The sequence below is a fragment of the Micropterus dolomieu genome, linkage group LG07, assembly GCF_021292245.1.
Source record: "Micropterus dolomieu isolate WLL.071019.BEF.003 ecotype Adirondacks linkage group LG07, ASM2129224v1, whole genome shotgun sequence".
NCBI classification, from domain to species: domain Eukaryota; kingdom Metazoa; phylum Chordata; class Actinopteri; order Centrarchiformes; family Centrarchidae; genus Micropterus; species Micropterus dolomieu.
Genome location: NC_060156.1, coordinates 11,984,508 through 11,993,185, shown reverse-complemented (window position 1 = coordinate 11,993,185; position 8,678 = coordinate 11,984,508). Strand labels below are relative to the sequence as shown.

General features: G+C 42.4%; 1 long non-coding RNA gene across 1 annotated transcript; it reads left to right on the top strand.

The window, feature by feature from the left end:
- Nucleotides 1–7,173: 7,173 nt before the first annotated feature.
- LOC123974273 lies at nt 7,174–8,170 on the top strand. Its single transcript, XR_006825801.1, has 4 exons — nt 7,174–7,361; nt 7,476–7,496; nt 7,659–7,819; nt 8,027–8,170. It is a non-coding gene; the product is annotated as an uncharacterized LOC123974273 (long non-coding RNA).
- Nucleotides 8,171–8,678: the final 508 nt, after the last annotated feature.

The window sequence follows — 8,678 nt, the reverse complement described above, 5'->3', positions numbered from 1 at the left end:
TGCATGGATTTGTTAGCAAGCATTTTCAAGCGGAAATTAAAAATTAGTTTTAGTGTGTTTAAACTTATATTAATCAATTCCAGTAGCACTTACAATCATTCTGACTTTTGGGTTAGACATCCCAGAGTGTTTTCTTTCAGAGAAGGTTTGGGCTTCTTAGAAAGTAAATTGAATGTAGTTCTTTAACTATTTGGAGTATACTTCAAATAGTATAGAGTATAATCCAAATAGTTAAAGAACTACATTTACTTCAAGTAACTTTGGATATGCCTTGAATAGGCGTTTTGCATTCATTTTACAGGACTGTTAAGAGGTTAAACGGCATCTATGTAACAATGCGTCGACAATGAAATTTCACATCGATGAATTTTTATTGTCGACGTCGTCGATTCCGTCGACTAAACGTTGAAGCCCTAAAGCTTATTACTTTTTATTATTTTATTATTCCATGCAAATCTGAGGTTAATATATAGATTTTACTCATGGATAGGGCCGCTAGTATGCTTACTAAGTGTACTATACAAATACTTTGTCTCACCCATTTCTCCTGGTGAATTTTAGAACCAAAATATGAGAGACAGGTGGTAACAGTTAGCTACAACACTAAAATTAAGGCTGAAATTGCAATTTTGTGCATCTCCTGCTGTAAAAGAGCAACCAATGAGTGCAATAAATTTTCTTCTGGGTTTGGCATTAACATATTAGCCGACTTGCATTTTATGGTTGTCAGTTTTTTGTTGCTTTATATTATCTTCACCAGCAGATAGCGGTGTCTTGCATTTGGTGAATTAACCTTCGAATACTGAACCATTTTCGACACAATTGTGTTGGAAAGCAATAATGCTTCAGAACGCTTCATTTGGCCATCACTACTGAGCTCTTAACCCCTTGGGTGCACAAATCCCACAGTAACATAAGATATTCAATTCACACCCAAACTGCTTCAGCCCATCCTATTCTGATGCAGGTTGATGTACTCTATAATCTTACTACATAGACATCACTTAACATTAGGAACTTAGTTATCAGTTCACTTCGCTCCCACTGATTAGAAAACAAGTCAGGGATCTGTACAAATTTTTTTAGAATTACCAAAAACAACCAAAAGAAACATTCCTATAAAGAGAGGAAAACCCTTTACTTGGTTTGGCCCGGTGATGTCATCCATGACCAACCTATTCCTATAAAACAGAAAATGCTAAGGCGGGCCCCTCCCCAAGCAATTGTCCTGATTGGTGGAACTGAACAAAGGAACAAACAGTTGTAAGTATTAATACAGGAAAACAATTAAAACATGTTTAAACTTGCAACCTAATAAAATGGAACAGAAACTAACTAATGACTGTGTTACATCTATAGCTGCTTTTATCTGGATCATTTATTTGGATCATTTGTCTGGATAATGTGCAAATACACATCACTTTATGTCCATGGTAATAGCAAAGCTATGTCTTTGTGAAACGTTTGTTTTGTTCATAAGTGTTACCAAAGTTTGTAGTTTATAGCATAATCAGATCTGACATTTATGTGATTATAGGCCATATATTGTTGCAGATGAAATATGTATTTGGTAGTCCTATATGTCTAATATCCTTGTTTATTAGATTGACTGTAGACTATAATTGACATTATTAATGCTGGGTTATGTATAAAATAAGAAATTATCTCTTTTGCAATTATCCTTATGACTACATTATTTTACTTGCTCTGTGCCACATGTGCCATGTGAACTGAAATTTAAGATGCTTTCAGTGATTACAACTGATTTCAACCTGTATCAGCTCTTACACTTCACAATGATTACAACTGATTTCAACCTGTATCAGCTCTTACACTCCATGCTTACACTGACACTTCAAACCCTTTCAGTGCTTCAACTTCACCTGAGTGACATTTTCATGACGGCTAAAATATATTTATATTATTATTAGGAAATATAGAAGTAGCATCAAAGTAATTTGTACTAAGGCTTTATAAACAATTCAGACTAACAAGACAAACATGATCAGCATACGTTAAGGCAATATTTAAAAGTCTTTAGTCTTACTTTTTTATTATCAGCATATGTTCAGACATACATACAGTAAACAAATGCACATTTCAACTCATTGGTGGTGCTACATGAAAGGCAGACCTGTCACCTGCTTAAACACAGCATGCGTCTGTCTTCTTTTCACTGAAACTCTGCATCACGATCAGTGTTCCCCACCAATTTAATGCAAAGCATGCGTTTACTTAATAAAAAGTAATTATCTTATCGAGAACCATTGTGCTGGAAAAGCCACATGTGACCACGTGGTGGCACTTAAGGAAAAGTCAGGTTATTTGAATAGAAATAATGCCCACACCAAATGTCATGGCAAACACATCTAAACGTTTTTGAGAAATTATATTATTGCATATCATGGCGTTGTTGGCAGGATCTATTTTTTTTTAAAGAGGCATACATTTTTTTTAATGAATTTTGGTTTATTTTAAATTTTTGTTGGAATAAAAAAACAGTGGCTGGAGCTAGACTTCAGGAAAAAGGCTGTTGGACAGCTGAGACAAACCTATGATGGGAACTGGCTAGTGATGACAAGTTGATCTCATTGCTTGTTTTCCATGTTTATTGTATTTTTCTTCCCTTTGACTCTCATTTTAAAGTTGTTAACTTTAGCTGCTGAAATTAGCGTGGATCAGGGAGCAGAGGAACGTTTGGCTCTGCGTGAGGAGGTACATTCATTGAAAATGTTCAGCGTGCTTACCCTGATAGATTGACTGACCCAGATATCCTGGTTAGAGAGCAGTTTGTTGAACATGTGCATGATGTATCATTGCGGGGGGAGTTGAAGAGTATTGTAATACAACGCCCCTCCATTTCTTTCTTAGCCCTGTGACAGGAAGCCATTAGGTGGGTGGAGGAGAGTGAGGGACCCCTTAGGCAAACTCGAGCTGGACTTCATCACTGTGGGGTTGATGTGAATGTAAAAAGGGGCCTGTCATGCAGTGGGGGCTGGAAACGAATCAGAGCTCTTTGTTTTGCAAGAACAATTTAACAAACAACAGTTGCAAATTGAAATCATTGTAAAGAGTCTATCTAAAATGGAATCTGTACTCAATCAGTCTGCTTCTCATTCCCGTAACCCCAATTATCAGTTTACTCCAGAAGGCTTGCCCATCTGCCTCCGTTGCTGGAAGCCTGGACATGTCCTCCGCCAGTGTCGCCAGGCGCTAGGCAACGAGCATCCAGTGTGCCCAGTGTCCAGCCGGAATCAAACCCTACCCCAGCTGCCATGGGACCCTCAGGTACGAGCTCTGTGGAAAAATGAAATGGTGGTCATTTTGGGCAGATCCCCACATTCCAGGTTTGGAATGTTGCATCCAGTTGGGGGGAGCAGAACGACAGCTGAGTTTTGAGGGAGGGAGTGAAGAGGTTGTCTAGGGGACTGTAATCAGCGCACAGACTGCAGGAGGTCCCCCTGTTACCATCTCTGACACCATTGCAGCTTTAAACTGGCCAGGGCTTTCACCTGCAGAAGAAAAACAGGCAAATGAGTAATTGGAGAGGTATAATCATGTCTTTGCTAAGCATGAGGGAGATCTAGGGTGCACAGATGAGATTGTACATGAGATACTACTTCTTGATGAGGCCCCAGTCTGTCAAAGATATAGGCGAATACCTCCTACACAGTGGCAGGCGGTGAAAGATCACATTCAGCAGCTCCTTGATAGTAAAGTGATTAGGGAGAGCAGCAGCCCTTTCGCGTCAACGATTGTCTTGGTGCGGAAGAAGACAGGAGGATGTGTGTTGACTATCGGCTACTCAATGCTAAAATGAGTAAGGATGCTTATCCATTACCCTGCATCGAAATGTCTTTGGATGCCCTTTCTGGTGCTCAGTGATTGTCTACACTTGACCTGGCAAGTGGCTATAATCAAGTCCCTTTAGCTGAAGGAGACAAAGCTAAGAGAGCCTTTTGTACGCCATTTGGCCTCTTTGAATTTGAGAGAATACCTTTTGCCTTATGCAATGTTCCTGGGACCTTTCAGAGGCTCATGGAAAGGATATTTGGTGATCAGAGCTTCCATTCAGTCCTCCTATATTTGGATGATGTCATTGTCTTTTCCTCTTCCATTGAGCAGCATTTGCAAAGGCTGGAGGTGGTTCTTAGCCGTTTTCTGCAGAAGGGTCTGAATGCCAAACTAAGCAAATGTCATTTCTTTAGGAAGGAGGTGCAGTACCTTGGGCACCATGTTACCAGTGAAGGAGTGGCAACTGGTCCGGAGGGATGTCACAGAAGTCCGATCATTCCTTGGCTTCTGCAGTTATTACCGCCGCTTTGTAAAGGTTTTCGCACAGTTAGCTGCCCCCTTGCACCAACTTGTGGCTGAGGTCATCAAAGTAGCCAAACAAAGCAGAACAATGCCAGCTACAGTCCTACCCAGTATGTGGACTGAGAAGTGTGAGCAAAGCTACAGTGACCTTAAGGAGATGCTCATAAGTGCACCCATCTTAGCTTTTGCTGATTTCACCAAGCTGTTTGTCTTAGAAGTCAATGCTAGTCATCAGAGGTTAGGGGCACTCCTTTCAGAAGACCAGCAGGGTAAGTTAAAGCCAGTTGCCTATGCCAGCCGGTCATTGCAAGGTTCTGAGCATGACATGGAGAATTATTCATAGTTTTCACAGGTTTTCACATTTCAAGGAAAATGCTTCCTTGGAGGGCAAAAAAAACGTTATTTTCTGCTGCCTACGAACCAGGAAGTAAGTGATACACTGTAACTATGAGTTTGTTACATTGGAGTTGCCAAAATGCCATATGGTAGTTGTGCTTTCGTACACACTAATCCAGGAAAAGACCAGCCTAGGCTGTGTTAGGTGAGAGATTCCCTAAGGTAAACGTAAACATACCGCAGTCGAGCGGCGGCAGGGACCTGGAGTTTTTTTATGGTAGTAATGCGGCAGCGAATGCTGTGACATGGATCTGAAGTGCCCAACACTTGCAGTTTGTGTTTCTTTTTCTTAAGTTGTGAGGTGATGCAAATAAAATTCTAAAATTTCTTTTGTGGCATCTCTACGGGTGAGTCGCGCTGTGAGCCGATATATTGGTCTGTTGTTTTGCCCTCCAGGTCACCGCGCATGTCACATGACTGAAAACTATGAATAACTCTATGAAACTAGAGTTCTCAGCACTGAAGTGGGCAAGATCAGAGAAATTTAGGGAATATTTGCTAGGCAGCAAGTGCACAGTGTACACTGATAATAATCCCCTAAGTCACTTTCAGAACCTCAAACTAGGCGCAACCACACAACGATGGGCAGCCCAACTAGTGGCCTTTAACTTCAATGTGCATTATTGAGCAGTGAAGAATAATGGTAATGCTGATTCTCTCTGCCGCCAGTACAGTGACCAGGCAGAACATGAGGAGCCTGGCCAGCAGACCAGGAGCACTCCAGACACTTACAATGCCCCTGAGGGATGTGATTTGGTTACACAACAGCAAATTGGAGTCTTTCTGAGTCAATCAGTGGCTGAACTGTCAACTCTGCAGAGCGCTGATCCAACTCTAAAGGTTTTTCTTTCTTTCTGGAGGATGGGAAAGCCACAGAGGATGTCCAGCATCTACTTGGGAGTGGGATCGCAACCTGGAAAAAGACGGCCTTCTGTACAGATGTGCCACTGCTCCTCATAGTGAGTCATACACTCAACTGCTTCTGCCCATGTGCCTTCATCAAGAACTTTTAAACAGCCTTCACGACCAGCATGGACACCAGGTTATGTGGTGGACCACCGATCTGGCGAGACAAAGATGTTACTGGACAGGGATGGGAGCAGAAATAGAAAAGTACTGTCAAAACTGCCACCATTGTGTACTGTCCAAGGCTGTCCAACCCAAGCTAAAGACCTACCAGGGTGCTCTTCTTTCCATTCAGCCACTGGAGATACTTGCCATTGACTTCACCCTGATTGAACCTGTAACAGACTGAAGAGAGAATGTGTTGGTCATGACTGATGTCTTTTCTAAATACACACAGGCCGTGCCAACCAAGGACCAAAGTGCTGATACAGTAGCGAAGATCCTGGTTGACAGCTGGTTCAACCGGTTTGGGGGGCCTAAAAGGATGCACTCTGATCAGGGGAGAAATTTTGAGAGTGCCCTTATCCGGCAGCTCTGACAGTTATATGGGATTGCGAAATCCAGGACCACACCATACCATCCACAAGGAAATGGCCAATGTGAGAGATTTAACAGGACACTTCATGACCTGCTCCGATCTCTCCCCCCTCAAAAGGAGCGTGTGTGGCCAAAGTACATCTCTCAGCATGTGTGGTCTGGGCATATAACACCTCCACGCATCGCTCTACTTGTCATTCCACTTATTTCTTAATGTTCGGGGTTACACCCCATCTCTCAGTGGATTTGGCAGCACCAGGTAGCATGAAATCTCACCCGGAGAAACCTAGAAGAGGCAGCAGAGTATCGCCAGCAACACCATAACCAACATGCACGCGACCTTGGCTTCAGAGAAGGACAGTCGGTCCACTTGAAGGATCATCACAGTCCAGGTCGTTGCAAGATCCAGGACATTTGGTCACCAGTCCTTTATCAAATGGTTAGAGTGCCAACAGAACCTGGTGGTCCTACTCATACCATCTAACCCTCAAGACATTAACCCTGACAGTAGAGAAGATGAAGGCATAGTTAGGTAGGGAATTGCTCCCTCAGCCGGCTGCCACAACCCTGCAGGATGTTCAAGAGCTTGACCCCAACAGAGTATGGGGCCCCCCAAAGACTGGATAGTGGGGCTCTTGAGGATGACCCCGCCATACTTCATGGCAGGCAGGAGACGTCAGACCTTCGACGTACCACCCAGGCTACTGCTGTGAAGAATCCGAACCCACACAACCTGCCAAGGTCCACAGTGGCAATTAACAATATGGTGGTGGAAAGGGCTGATGCTCCCCAGAGGCCTGAGATAGTTAGTAATTCCCAGTTTAAGCCATGGTTGTGAGTGAGTTGAGCGTCGGGGCGACGACACTTTTTTGGGGGATGGATGTGGTAATGTAGGTGATTGGTGCACATGCATAGTCACATGAGTGCACATGCATGGTCACATGACAAGGTCATATGACCTGCAGCTAATCAGGAAGTGATAGAAGGTTTGCTAGTCTCAGTGGAGAGTCTTTTGCTTTCCACTGAGCACATCTTGCGGGGTGCACTCTCCCTCTCGTGAGTATCCCATTCCTCCATGGAGGGAACTGGAGAAGAATGATGGTAATGCCTGTCAGGTTTGCAAGCTGTATGGAATGGTTTCAGCTAATGCTATTCTATTGTGGCCACAAATCAGCTGCTGTGGATGTAGGGATCCGGAGATACTGGTAAACGATATACATGTGTCTATCTGTGTATTTTAATGAGTTTTAGCCCTGTGTTATATATAATGTTTTTTTATAATGTTTCTCCCTCCCTCTTGCTGCATTACTGTGCTACAGGACTTTGTGTAACATCGCAAAGTAGGCTTATATTTTATTCTTCTGTTAATTATGTGTAAGGCAATATAATTTTGGAACCTGCAACTAATGTCGTTTGTTTGTTTGTTTAAAGGCGGACCAGGTCAGCCAATGTTTTCTATTGTTGTTTTATCTTTTTGTTTCTTTTGTTAATTTGTTTTCCAGTCCCTTTTAAGATGTCTGTTGCTCGGTCGAGTGCCCCACTGTGATTGGAATTGATGTTCTGTACTGGGCATCTACTGGGGGTCATATTTTGGATGATGGTTTAAATACAGCTTGACTGTACAAAGCTGGGTCCGTGTCGGCACACTGCCTCCCTTTCAGTGGTGAGACTGCACTGAGTGACATTCTGTAGTGCCGTGTCTACTCAAATTTGACACTACATGCTATTTTGTAATGAATAGTCTAGATGCTAAGTGTGTAGTGAATAGTTTAGATGTTAAGCGTATAGTGACATAGAAATTTACATTTTACATTTATTCATTTAGCTGAGTGCATGTACTTCTTGGTGTTGGGTCTGCTGTCTCCCACAGTTGCTGATCGGGGTGGTGTTTACGAGCCGACCTGACCTTCGTACCCTGAGGAGAGTAACACTGTTTTTCCCAACCAATTTATTATCAGGCTAATTTTACTTATCCCGTTGGTATTTTAATTGGGATTTTAACAATATATTTTGTAATAAAATGTACTTACTCTTGTACAACGTATACCTCTTTGTAATTGTTCCTGTTCAGGGTAAATCAGAGTTCACGACACACAACCTTATATATCCAGGGTTTTAAAGGGTTCCTCCTGCCCTTACCAGGAGGTGGCGTTGTCAGGTCCAAAAGGGTATCCTTTCTACTCTATTAGGCATCACATATGGGACATGTTTGTTTGATGCGATCCCTAAAGTCTCCACTAGTGTATCACAAGTAAATTAATTTGTTTTGTTATAGTTACTGTGATGCTGAGAGATAGTCAAGTGGTAAACTACCACATCTCTGGAATCTCCTTTGCATGGTCCTACCAGGGTTTTTGTGCCTGTGTCTAATTGAGCCTAGCTCAAACTCACAGTTAAATAAATACTGAAGGACATTTTCACACAAAACAATTGCTAGCACATCAACTCCCCTGGTAACACACTACAACAGGGCAGAGGGAGAGAAAGAAGTGAACAAAAGGGCAGTTTATACATAGAGTATG